Source organism: Anastrepha obliqua, chromosome 2 (genome assembly GCF_027943255.1).
Source record: "Anastrepha obliqua isolate idAnaObli1 chromosome 2, idAnaObli1_1.0, whole genome shotgun sequence".
Lineage (NCBI taxonomy): Eukaryota > Metazoa > Arthropoda > Insecta > Diptera > Tephritidae > Anastrepha > Anastrepha obliqua.
The window spans coordinates 31,858,783-31,872,907 of NC_072893.1; the positions used below are offsets into that span (position 1 = coordinate 31,858,783).

At 34.4% G+C, this 14,125-nt stretch overlaps 1 protein-coding gene across 1 annotated transcript in view; it reads left to right on the plus strand.

Moving 5' to 3' along the window:
• Positions 1-735: 735 nt before the first annotated feature.
• The window catches only part of LOC129237341 (uncharacterized protein DDB_G0284459), a 200,938-nt gene continuing 187,548 nt past the window's right edge, over positions 736-14,125 (plus strand). The window contains 2 exon segments of the mRNA XM_054872021.1: positions 736-1,078; positions 8,963-9,181. The gene's annotated coding sequence lies outside the window, so the exon portion shown is untranslated.

A 14,125-nucleotide genomic window follows, 5' to 3' on the forward strand; every position in this document is an offset into this window, starting at 1 on the left:
GCGGTGTTTAATAAAATTTCCATGGTGTCACATACTCGCGCTTTGCTTAGCTGAAATATTCGTCACTCATTTTTGTTTTTACCTATCTTTCACGCTTTACGGCCTTCACTACATTCGTCGTAGCTTACGCCGAACGTTTACTATTTTCTGTTATTTTCTGCTGTTGGCGAAAATTGCGCATTGTCAAAAATACTGTTCATCGTCCATTACTCTCCACGAAGTATACAGAATATGAAGGAAATGTAAAATCGCATGAATTGAAAATAAAAACTAAAACTAGTAAACGAAGCAGGGAAAAGAACAAAAGCAGAAAGAAATCATTCGCAAAACAACAATCACAAACTGAACGGAAAAGCGTTTACAAACAATAGAAAAATGGCAAAAAAGGAAAAAGTGGGAAAGCGGCAGCCTCAGCAACAGCAGCAGCATTAACAACAATGAAAGCTGGTGATTTGTGTTGCCCTCTTTCCGCACGTGCACCACCACCGGCTCGGGCATTCTTTGCTAGCCGCTACGCACGCTTAGCTTTTACTGCTTTGTTATTGCTGCTTTGTCATGTTGCTGCCTGGCTCTGTTGCTGCGTCTTCATTTCGCTGTGTATTCTGAATGTTGCTCGTCTGCGCCGCAGTTGTCGTCTATGCCTTTTTAATTTTCGCATTCATCCGCTTTCATCAACAAATCTTCTCGGTTTGCACTCGACTTGAGTTCGTGTCTTAAATCTTTAGTTTGTGCCGATTCAGTTTCTTCGTGTACGTCGTCAGTGCTGGTTGTGTTTAGCGGATGAAAGCGTCTGCTGCCTCCTATGGACTAAGCAGAGAATAAACAAATTTACTTTGGTATAACCACTGCAAGTAAAGTGAATGCCTCCAAATACGAAAAACCGAACATTGCGAATCATGTCGTGTGTGGGACAAAACTTATTTTAATTAAAAAATGTGAATTTCACGTCGTCTGCAATTCGCGTTTAACAAAGTACGAATATCATTTATTCTTTATTGAAATACATATTTTTGTGAAAAGTGACGAAAACAACGAAAACAAAGTGCTCATTGAATCTTCCTTGCATTGAATTCACGAAGTAAGTTTGCAAAAAAGAAAAGAATTGTGTGTGGTTGTGTGTGCATGCCCGCTGGAGGTGTTGCTGTACTGTGAAAGTGAAGAAATAAAAATTGTTCAGCATAAAAGAAAATAATTAAATGCGCCAATAGCACTTTTTAATATAGAATTCTAGGAGAAATTTTTTGCTTCTTGAAAAATGAAAAAATTGCATAAATGAGTGAACCAGAGCGCCAAGCATAACAGGAAATGGCAAAAATTGAAAACCTTAAACATTTTTGGTTGCTAAATTTCGAAACAATAAACAAAAAACATATCAAAAGTGTAAGCAGTAATGGCATGGAGCCAAAGTTTTGTAAAGCAAATATTTAACTGTCTTTTCACGTAGAATAATTCGTGCCTTCTGCCCGCTTTCTGTTGCTGCTAATATTTTTTTTGGAGAAATTTCCAAAAAAGAATATTTTTTTAGCTTAAATACAATTTAAAAACTCAATTTAAAGAAAATTAAAAAAAAAATGCAAAAGAGCAAGTGCAAGCGCTACTTAAAATGTTGAATAGAAAACATTGCAGAAACACCAAATATAATCAAAATTTGAAGAAAAAAATTTACTAATCCAAAAACAAGTTAGCCAATAATTATTTCATTATTGAAATCTCCAATCAAAAAATAATATTGTAACACTGAAAAGCGCAAATCTAAAAACAACGACAAAAAAATCCAATTTTCTTAAGCCGTTAATATTTTTAAATCTTTAATTTGAATTAAAAATTTCAGAAAATCCAAATAAAAAAAAATTTCAAGAGACAAATTTATTTATCCAGAAAATTAACTGAATATTTTTTAGCTTAAATACAAAACCTCAATTCAAACAAAAATATTGGAAAGAGCAATTCTAAAAAAAAAAAACAAAATCCCCCCTGTTTCTACCTCTCAATATTTTTGAATATTCAAATTGCAGAAGAAAACAAATAAAAAGAAAATAAAAAAAATAAAATTATTTATCCAATTATTTTTTAGCTTAAATACAAACAGTCTATTAAAACAAAAAGTTGTTAGCTGCAATATTTTTGAATATTTAAGTTTAAACCAGAAAAACCAAATTTATTTATATAGAAAATACAATAATTATTTTTACGATATTAAAATTTTATCCGAAAAATGTTACAAAATACAAACAAATAAAAAAAAAATTGTTAATAAATATTTAATTTTTTATTCAAAATTAAACAAGAAATTGTAGAAATATTAAAAAAACCATAAAATATTACAAAAAAAAATTTTATAAAAAGAATTTTGTTAAATAAAAATTATTAAAAAAATGTTTACGGTTTTGTTTAATATTTTTCCAATTAAAAAAATGTTTTTTGGAGAAATTTAAAAAAATTAAAAAACAATTTTTTTGGAAAAATATTAAAAACAAAATTTAGTTAAAATTTGTTTTTGGAAAAATATCAAAAAGGAAAATTGAAAAAAAAATTTTTTTGGAAAAATATATAAAAAAATCATTTTTTGAAAAATAATAAAAAAATTGGAAAAATAGTAAAAAAAATTAAAAAGAGAATTAAAAAAAATTTTGATATTTTTGAATATTTTTCCAAGAAACAAATTTTAATATATTTTTAAATTAAAAAAAAATCGAAATTTTGTTTTAAGCTTTTTTTAAATCTTAAAAAAAAAAAAAAATTTTGAATTCTCATTTTATTTTTTCCCTTTTTTTGATTATTTTTCCAAAATTTTTTTTTTTTAATATTTTTCCAAAAATGTTTTTTTTAATATTTTTCCAAAAAAATTGTTTTTTGTTAATATTTGTCCAATAACAAATTTGTTTTCAATTTTTTTTTATTGGGAGGTTGAATTAGTTCTAAAGGTTTTTTTCGAAGATTTGGGGCTTTATTATGAAAAAACGGTACAAAATATTTTATTAGAAGTATTGGCCATCGCTAGCTACAACTTTCGCCCATCTTTCGGGCAATTTCCGGATGCCGTTTCTCCAAAATTCTGGCCGCTGCTTGGCTATCCATGACTCAACCCATATTTTGGTAGCCTCGTACGAGGAGAACCGCTGGTCCGCCAAATCGAGACTCATATGCCGGAACAAATGATAATCGGAGGGAGCTATGTCTGGACTAGACGGCGGGTAGGGTAACACTTCCCAGCCAAGCGTTCCAAGGTATTTTTTGACAGGTTGAGCAACATGCGGCCGAGCGTTGTCATGTTGCAAAATAACCTTGTCGTGCCTTTTTACCGTTTCCGGCCGTTTTTCTTTCAATGCCCGGCTTAAACGCATCAATTGCAGTCGGTAACGATCCCCCGTGATTGTTTTTTAATATTTTTCCAAAAAAATTGTTTTTTGTTAATATTTGTCCAATAACAAATTTGTTTTTCAATTTTTTTTTTATTGTAATATTTTTCCAATTTCTTGTTTAAATTTCATTCCAAAAATTAAATATTTATTAACAAAATTGCTTTTGTCCAAATTGCAATAGATTCGGTTGAGATTTTCAAAAAAATTTTTTTTATATTTTTCCAAAAAAAAATTCCAATTTTCCTAGTTTTGGTGTGCGTCTTTATGTTTTTCAGCAAATGAAGAAACCGCCTCCGAAGGGCAGATGATTTTTTTTGAAGAGTTTCTTAGTAGCAAAAATATCTTCGGTGGTTTGCCATTGCCTATCGAGGAGCGACTGCTATTAGAAGAAAATTTTTGTATCATTTGGTTTTGCATGCACGGAGATTCAAAACTATGCACTTCGGAATAGTAGTCCCGCACGAGCCCATTCGGCTACAATGGCTGCTGATGCATAGAAAACAGAAATATGTTAAATCAGAAATGAATTGCCAAAGCAGTCTGTCAAGTCTTTGCTTGCAAGTTATTAATGATTTTCTGTTCCCGTGCTTTTTCCGACGATTTTCGTGTGGTAAAAGAATTTCCCTATTTTCTATTAAGCTCTCGCTGTTGCTGGAAAATAAAATGTATAAAGTAATTATTTTGCTAGAATTTCAATGTATGGGTGTATTCAAAATTAAAAACAAAATTAAAAAAAGAATATAATTAAAACTTTTTTATTTAGTTATTTTTAATTATTATTTTTTTATTTTTTTTATTAAAATTGTATTTTTTTTTATATTTTTATTTTTTTTTATGTTGCTCTTATTTTTCTTTTAATAAAATTTTTTTTTCTTCAATTATTAAAATTATTGAAAATGTTTCAAAACTACAAAAATATTGAAAGAATTCTGAAAAATGCCTAGACTTCAAAATCAAATTAAATTCTTTTACAACCTTCAAATAGAGAAGCTACATCTTCAATAAGAGAATATTTTTATATACTGACCTCGAAAAGTGTGTTTTCCACGAATCAGTATTAAGCGCGTAAATTTAAGCCAATTTTACGCTTGGTATCACTATATTAAATTATACATACATACATACATACAGACCTACATACAGACATACATATATTAACAAGCTGGCCTCAACATTTTTTTCACTCGCCGCTGTTATTAGTTTTGTTCGAAATAAATGCTGCACTAAAGTTTTTGTTTATTTTTCTTTTTTTTTGTCTTTCCATTTACTTTTTGCTTGGCTTAACAAAATTTTCAGTTAATGTAACAGAACTGAAACAAAATAAGTCACAAACAACTACAATCAACAATAACAACGAAATAATACATTGAGTATTGACTGGTGTGTGTGTGAACCGAAAAAAAAAATTGTTAGCGTCATCGCCGGGCAATTTAAAAGCACAAACCACGGAGACTCTGCTTTAACAACGAATAGAACAACATAGAACGGCAAAGCTATTAAGTTAGCGCTCACAAAACTACTTCAGGAAAACATTAAAATTGGTAATAAAGTTCAATATGTCCTGTATTCATGCTATGAGACAGGTTTTCAAGAAGAGGCAGTCTTTTTAGGTAGATATCTCAATTGCAAATAAAAACAGCGTAAGACAGTAGTGGTTACATATAACTCAGTAATACACTTTTGATTTGAACTATAGTGGAAAAAACAGCATTACAGGTAGACGAGAGACTGTGGTTATATCACTAGAATCAAATTCAAAGGTGATTGGCCTCGATACACTGCTTTCCGTGATCTAAAAGCTCTTCGAAAGACTGTTTCAGGTCACTAACGGGAATGTCCTTCAGCATGTCGGTACAAGCCTTTTGAATGGCCTCTACGGACGGAAAACGTTTTCATTTCATGACCAAATGCAATTTTCCGAAGTCACAGGGATCCATATCAGGGAGCGATTTCTAGTCAAAAAATCAGTCATAAGAGTAGGTCAATGAGATGGTGCATTGTCATGTAATAAGCGCCAGCTTCCTTCTTCGAAGTATTCGGGGCGAATTCGACGAATGCGATGAAACAAACGTTTCAAATCGCCAACATAGACAATTGCATTGATGGTTTAGCCCATTGGCTCGAACTCCTTGTGGACCATTTCCTGGGAATCGTAAAAACAAATGATTGATTTTTGACTTCTCCAAACGCGATTTTGTGGTTGGTGGCTTGTCTGGGGCCTTCTATTCAGTACTTTGACGCTTAGTTTCAGGTTCATGTTGGAAATACCACGTTTCATCACCAGTTACAATGTTGCAAAGGAAGTTTTTCTCGCCTCTTTAATGAGGTCTTTCGAATGTTGAATTCTTAGGAATTTTTGGTCCTCTGTTGACTTGTGCGGAATTAAACGTGCAAAGACCTTTCGTAAGCTCAAATGATCAGTTAAAATTGCGATAAATCGATTTTTTGGAGATGTTCAACCCCGAGCACCAAGCAATCATCTTGAGAGCTCCCATTTAGTATCAAATTTAGAATTCAATTTAAGCAGATAAAACTTGGGCTTTTTGCTGAGTAAAATAATTCTATAGTCCCTTGTCCCTTGGAGAGATGTCCCATTCTCGAAACATCTCATGCAGTTCAAAGAGTTTAAGAAAGAGGAGATCTATCAAATATTAAAAAAATCAGTCTGATGACAATCGATTTAAGAGTTGGCTGTTTTGAGGCTATGTTGGATTTAAAATATATCCCAAATGCACCCAAGCCAGAGCGACATTTGTAGTTTACTCAAAGTCAATTTGAAGAACTGGCTATCACTTTGAAAAGGCAAAACAGATATTGATGAATAAATGAGAGTTTCTCGAGAAAAATAAAATTTTCTTTCGTAAAAATTTTTTACGATTTGTAAAATTTGGTTGTGAGTTGAGCAGTTTTTTGTATTTATTTTTTGGAGTACTGTTATTGGATTTTGTTTTATAAATATTTTGAAAGCTAAACATTTTTTTTTTTAATCTTAAAATTTTTTTGTAATCCTTAAAAAAAATGTTTTTTCTTTTAATTAAAAAAAATAAAAAAAATGTTTTTTTTCTTTTAATTAAAAAAAAAAATTTAAAAAATGTTTTAGAGAAATATATTATATTAAAAAAAAACTAACAAAAATTTGACACAATTTTTTTTTTTTTTTGAAAAATATTTAAAACAAATTTTTTGTGAGTGGAGCAGTTTCTTGTATTTATTTTCCGGAATACTTTGATTGAATCTCGTTTTATAAATATTTAATTTTGGAATGAAAGCTAATATTTTTTTTATATTAAAAAAACATAAAAATAAAAATAAAATGTTTTATGGAAAAATATTAAAAAAAAAATTCAGCAAAAATTTCACACAATTTTTTTCGGAAAAATATTAAAAAAAATACTTTTTACTAAAAATAATAAAAAAAAATGTAACACAATTTTTTTCGAAAAAATATTATATTAAAAAAGTATATTTTTTTCTGATCCATTTAGCGCTACCGGATTTCAGATTGAAATGAAACAACGACACTTTTAATTGATAGGGCAATATTTATTATTTTTGTGTAAAACCATTCATGACATTAATTTTTTAAGGATAATCAACTTCAAATGTTGGACGCCACTGCGCCGTAATTACACCATCTGTAAACACCAATTTTGAAGGACTCGCTGGAAGATATGGTTGGCATCTCGTGAATAACTTTAGTAATATTGGCTTCCAATGCTTTATCTGCAAACCATTTAAACTTTACATAATCCCACAAAAAAAAAAAAACAATTCCAAAGGTGTGATATCACATAATTTTGGTGACCAATCCGTTGGTCCCAGACGAGAGTTAAATTGCTCACCGAAACCACGATGCAGTAAACCCATTGTTTTACGAGCTGTGTGGCAAGAAGCGCCGTCTTGTTGAAACCAAATGTTGCAGAAATCACGGGCTTCAATTCCCAGCATCAAAAAGTCGTTTATCAAGACGCAATATGGTGGCCGTTCATTGTTACATTGGCGCCAGCCTCATCTTTGAAGAAATATATGCCGATGAATCTTTCAGCCCATAGGCCGCACCAAACAGTTGTTTTGAGAGGGCGTAATGGCTGTTTGTTGGTTCTCGAATGGCTTAGGGTTGCTCTTCAGTCCAAATAAGGGTTTGAAGGAACCATTAAGCCAAAAATGGGCCTCATGGCTCATCATCATACGTTGGCCTGAGCGCGTGCGATGAACACTTTTCACAGAGAGTCGATTTTCGTAATACAATTTTCCGATTTGTAAACGTTGTTGAGGCGTAAGTCTTTGCATGATGAAATGTCAATGAATACTGAAAAAAAATATATAGGTATTTAGTGTGACAGTAGTCAAGCGTGAAGTGTCAAAAAAAATCCATTGGCAAAAGTACCTCCAATCCGATCACCGTTTAGAACCCTCGTAACTAGAGAGTTGCCTAACTTACACTTATTTTTATGATTAACATTTGCAAGCGCAGCAAATAGTTAGCCAAGGAAAGAATTTCATGTAAATTACCATTACCATTGACGACTGAGCGACAGACGAACGCGTCAACCAAAAACCGCCAAGTGTGAACTGTCTGGCCTTCTCAACGCCATCGTACGATTTTTTTATTTCATTGCTTACACTTAGCCATCTATTTCGCGCAGACTGTTGCCGCTTCAAATACGAAATAAAAAATAACAATAACAACAAAACCAATAACAGCACCCAAACCAATAACAATGGTAAGTCGGCTACTCAGCAAGTGCGGCGCACTAAGTTAAGTTGAGGCATTAAAAATGGTATACAAAGAAAAAGCCACAGCCACTGCAACTTTGTCGATAGTTCCGCTAACGTAAATGCACAGCGTCGCACTCACCTTCACCTGCGACCCACAACCGCCACAAAGCAAGAGCAACAACAGCGAGCAGCAAGCAGCCAACGAGACGTACCAAACGCATGAGCCACCGCACGGCACCACACCGCAAAAGCCATACCACATAATCAGTCAGCCAGTGAAACGGCCGAACACTAAAAATTAGAAAAAAAAACAAATGAAACAGAGCATTCTGCTGTTCCGCTTTGCAGTTCCTTCTTCTTTTATTACATTTATACTTCTTTTGCTACTTCTGCTGCTTTTTCCCCAACTTGCGCTTCTTCCACACCACAACTTGCCGCTGACTAGCACTTTGCTGGTGTCGCTGGTTACGTACATTGTACGCTTTTGACGGGCTTCTTTAGCCAATTCCAATCAGCTTTCTTATTTAGTGCTGCTCGGTGAGTGCTGCACCTTCCTCAAGACTCAAGTGCTTATCTACACTTGTGAGTGTGCGCGTGTGTGTGTGTATGCATATGTACATATTTACATATTTATGCGGCAGTGTGAGGTGCAGTGAAAATGAATTAAAAATAATAATAACAAATACCGCTAGGCGCAGAGTGATTGCCGCTTTATAGCTAACAGCAAAAACACCTTTCGAAATCAATGAAAAAGAATTTTGTACTTAAATTTTCAAATGAATTAAGAACTTCAAACTAAGTACGTTTGAAATGGATTTGTGTGTAAAGCAAAGAAGTTTAATTAATCATTAATTCTTACTCTTTCTACTTTCACCCAATAGCAACAACAACAACAACAAGAATAACAAAAAACAGTGCAATAGACAAATTCTTATGCTAGCAAATATAAAAAGATTTAAAGTGTAAAATAAGAAGAAACAAAAAAACAAAAAAAGGAAAAAAACAAATAACAACAACAACAATTAAACACCATTACAATTTTCATCATCATCAGAATCGCTACAAAAATCAGCTTCGTCTCTTTCACGAACCAACTGCAGGTAAGTCAAAGTTATAGTTTCTCTCGCAATGAAAAGCCGCTTAATGTTTTGATTTTTTCCACGCATTTTCATCATCATTTATGACATTAAAACCGCGCTGAATAAAAATCAAATAGGAAGTTACACGCCGAGGCGATTAAGAACGCTAATAAATTTTTGGTTCAATTCGAAGCGACGTGGCATTAAATTGCTATTCATTTTCATCCACATCCACAGGCAGCTTCTATTTTTATATTTGATTCTAGTTGAGGTGATTTCATTCAGCGTTCAATGACATTAACTGCATTGAGAGTTCGGTAACAGTTTTCAATGTTAGACTATTGACCTTTAAGCGTGTGGGTAGTGCGTGCGTGTGTGGGTGTGCTATAAATTGGAGTTTCTATTAAAACAAATTTTATATAATTCAAATGAAAAAGGAAAGGGTGGACCAATTCGCTGTAGTTTTCATTAATCCATACTTTAGTATTTTGGCTTTGTGCTTAGGGTCATTGTATTTCCGGAAGATGCAAGACCCAAGCAAATCCAAGATATGCGAGTACAATAGTGAGCGGCATATAACTTTTTTATTATTATAATTACAACCAATTCGTAAAAGAAAATTTGTATTAAATAACTATTTTTTATTACATGAATGTAGGCCTACTCATTGCTTCGTTAAATTCAGTGTCCACTGGAGCCAATTCACATAACTTAAAATAGATCTAAAAATACGTTCCGAAGCAAACTTAGTTCGCTCAAACAGTATTTAAATCCTTCGAGCTGAGATGTTGATAAGGATAATAACATGGCCTTTTCCCAATCAGTGGAATCGTCTCTCATAAGACAAAAATTCTGAAATACGAAAGCGAAGTGTGAAGCTCTCAAGAAAATTGTCATTATTCCTTGTGTTTGGAAAAGTATCTAAGCGGCCCGAATTAAAGCTTCTCTGTTCTAATAGAAAGAAAAATTCTTCAAGTGGAAAACATTTTTGATATGAATTTTAGAAATTCCAAACTGTTGTTGTTGTTGTTGTTGTTGTTCATTTTTGTTGCGAATTCATTCTTAGGAATCTTGCTGGGAATAAACCACGCCATCGTGTAGCGAGACTTCATGAAGAGGCCCTCTGACTTGTGTTTTCTCGCGGCCTAACTCTTTTCTGAGTGCCGTCTACTAACTTTTGTAACGTTTTTGGTTCAATTATTTTTTGTTGTTTGTCTAGTAAGAGAGTACTATGACTGGTACTTCCCTCACTCTCTACTGACACAGCCGTATCTTGGCTAGAAGCCAGCAGGTTGTGCTACTCAGAATCGAGTATTGTGTCGCAGAGCGGCACGAATTTAATGTTATCTGATTTTATTTGTTTTTTATTTGACAGCATCTGGTTCTTAAATTGCTCTGCCTGACGATGCGTCAAGCTCCACAACCTATGATTACAAAAGGGAAATAATGGGGGAGTTACTCACGAAGGAGGCCAGGTATTTGAGGGGGAAGCTCCTTTAGCGATGCACAGGTTTTTATTCCCTGTACCGTTCAGTTTTAGACAGGCACCTTGAATTGGGAACCACATCTAGAACTGGGAATTGGTTGTGTTTCCGCAGTCTCTCCAAGAACATATCGAACATGGTTGAACCTGAGATGGCGCTTTCATCATGGCAAGGTGTAACAACCGCGAAAGGGGATTCCAATCTGCTACGTTTTCTGTATTTTGCTACGTTATTGGCAAATGTTTTTATTAAAAATTAAAAACAAATCCAAAAACCAAATTTTTATTGCTTAGAACTTTACACCATTAATCTAGAAAGCAGTAAAAAAAAAATTGAGTGGGAAGATGACCCTTATTCGACTTTCTAACAATCATTATTTTTTTCGTTTATTACTAGTCTGTAATTCGTAACTCTTTTTTTACTCAAATACTCATTCCACTACAAATATTTCACAGTTTTTCCAACACACTTTAAAGGCTTAATTTTGCAAACCTTTTAATTCCGTAGTTTTATCTAGGACTAAAAAGTCCTTGAACACACCTAATCTCTGTCTTTTTCTCTCTCTCTCGCTCCCTTAATCTCTTTGCTATTACCTACCCGTGATCTTAACTAAAAATCTTCTAAATTATATATTTACAAATATTTTCTCATGCGGGCAGCCGCAAAGTCATTAAGTCTTATGAAATCTTCACACACTACGTAGCTGCAGGGTAGCGGCAAATCGTAAGCCGCCGACAGTAAAGCGCATGTTGAAGCTGTTAAACAAACCTTACTGCGTCTGCTCACTGCCTCTTCCACTGCGCTTGCTGCCAACTTTACTGCCAATTTGCCATAAATTTGTGCAGCAATCAATTTTCTTATCTGACATTAGCGATGCGCTCACTAAATTATCACAAGTGGACGTTTCTGGAAGATTAGTGCTGCAGGAGGTTTGCAAAATGCAGAATATAAACAGAGGCTGGAGGTTGGACAAACACAGGCACTGAACTGCAGCAGACTGCAGAGGTTGCTGCATTAGGCCAACGACCGAATGTATAAAACGTGGCCGCACAGGAGGCAAACAACTGCAGAAAGGAGAAGTAATTAGATGGCGACGAACGGGCTCAGCAGGCTGACCGATCAGCCTACACTGGATGATCGGCGGTCATGCAAAGAGACGGTAGTAGGATCAAATAGCCGGTGGTGAATGGTGGTCATGCAAGAGAAGTTCTCGTGCTGACTATAATCCAATCCAATTTTTTTGTTGTTGTATGTTAAGGAAGATTACGGTAAGAGAAGCAGGCAGCCAATCACCAAGTGGAGCCACAAGCGAAATGCGTAACTATAAAATTGTGATTTCAGAAAAGAAAATGTTTATGTTTTTTTGTTATTGTGGTTGGTTAGTAGCTCACAAATTTATTTGGGTGCATACCTACTAGGTTGCTCAATAAGTTTTGCGGTTCAATAAGAAAAATGCAAGTTTATGGTAGGAAATACAGGGAGAGGGAATCTCTCATCATGCCCGTCCTAACGTATGGCGCAGAAGCTTTAACGATGACAACATCCGATGAAGTGACGCTTAGAGTGTTTGAGAGAAAGATTCTGCGTAAGATTTTTGGACCTTTGCGACGACATAGACAAAGCGCAGCGAATAAAGATCCAGCGGCTACGTTGGCTGGGTCATTTCGGCCGAATGGAACAGAAGCGCTCCGTCTCTGAAAGTATTCGATGCGGTACCAGCTGGTGGTAGCGGTGGAAGGGGAAGGTCTGCTCAGAGTTGGAAAGATCAGGTGGAAACACTTGGTGTGTCCAACTGGCGCCGGTTAACACGAGAAAGAAACGCCTGGCGGGTTCTGTCAAATTCGACCAAAATCGCTTAAGCAGTTATCGCACCAATTAAGAAGAGAAGAAGAAGTCTCTCTGAACATCGACACACTTGTTCCAAGGAGATTTGAATTTATGAATTTCATCCCCGGAGTGAGAATCTGGAAGCGCTACAAAATACGCTTTCACAGCTGTTATGACCTCATCATTCGATTGAAAACGCTTTCCAGGCATGCATTTTTTTAGGTCTGGGTATAGATGGAGATCGCTAGGGGACAAATTCGAACTTTAATTTATGGATTTTAGCCATTGTCAAAATGCTTTTTTGTGACACGGTGCATTGTCCTGATGAAAAATAATTGTTCCAAATCATGTTTTTTTATTTAGTAAAAAATTGTTCAAAAATAAAAATCAATAATTAATCCCATAGAATACAGGGATGATAGATTTATAAGATTTGCTCTTTATCTATTATGCAAAAGAAAAATGGGGAAAAATAAAACAAAACAGAATTAAATTTTAGGCAAATTTATTTTATCTCCTTCAAAATATGACCCGTCTGAAGCATCACACATGTGCCAACGTTGAACCCAGTCCTCCATGCACCCCTGATAGGCCGACGAAGGGATGGCCTTCAGCTCCTTCGTCGCATTCTCTTTGATATATGGACTGAAATCTCCTTCCACGAAGTGGTAACTTCAACTTGGTAAACAAAAAGAAGTCGCACGGGGCCATATCAGGTAAATACGGTGCTTGCACGATGGTATTTACTTGGTGTTTGGTCAAATAATCCACCACAATTTGTGCTCGGTGCACTGTTTGCCCACATTTCTGGGCGCTTGCGACGTACAGCATCCCTCAAATGATCCACTGGCGCTAAAAAGTGACAGATGAGTGTCTTACAGTCCTATCAACATAAGAAAAAAATATGGACCGCTTCCCACGTGCGCGATTCGATTAAATTAAACACTCCCGGTACTTTTTGATCATAGGGTATATGCACACACTCGTCCAATCAGTCGCTATTACACAGTTCCAGTTTAAACACATCCCAAATGGCGTCAGGTTATCAGCTGATTCTGTCAGGTTCGCGCATAGCCGAATAACGGTCTGTTAAGGGGACAGATACCTATAAACGGCCATATTTTCCCTGATTTTCATTAAAATTATTTAAAATGAAGAAGGCCATATATTTTTTTCAAAATTGGCAATCAGTTTATTTGTACATTAAAATAATATCATTTTTTTTTTATTTTAATCATTTAAAATGGCGGATGTACACTCAATTCTTGCAGGAAGGTCGCAACGGGGCTTCTCAATCGGCGGGCATTGTAGCATCGGCGTCAGTGATCTGAATACAAAAAACCAAAAATTTATTTGTTCATTAATGTCATATTTCTATTTGAATTCCAAAAAAATGGGAAAAAATCGCAAAATCAAATGCTTAAAGAAAATTAATTTTGGAGCGAATTTTCCTACTATTTTTGCTTCGAAGAAATCAAAAATCGTCACGGTTGACGGTCTATAATATAAGAAATACTTAAATTTACGTCCTGAATTTTTTTTTTTAACATATTCTTAAAGGTTTATATTAACATTTTATGAAAAAAAAGTTTTTTTTTGCGAAATTTTACAGGTATCTGTCCCCTTAGAGAACACACATCTAAAAATCTTTTCG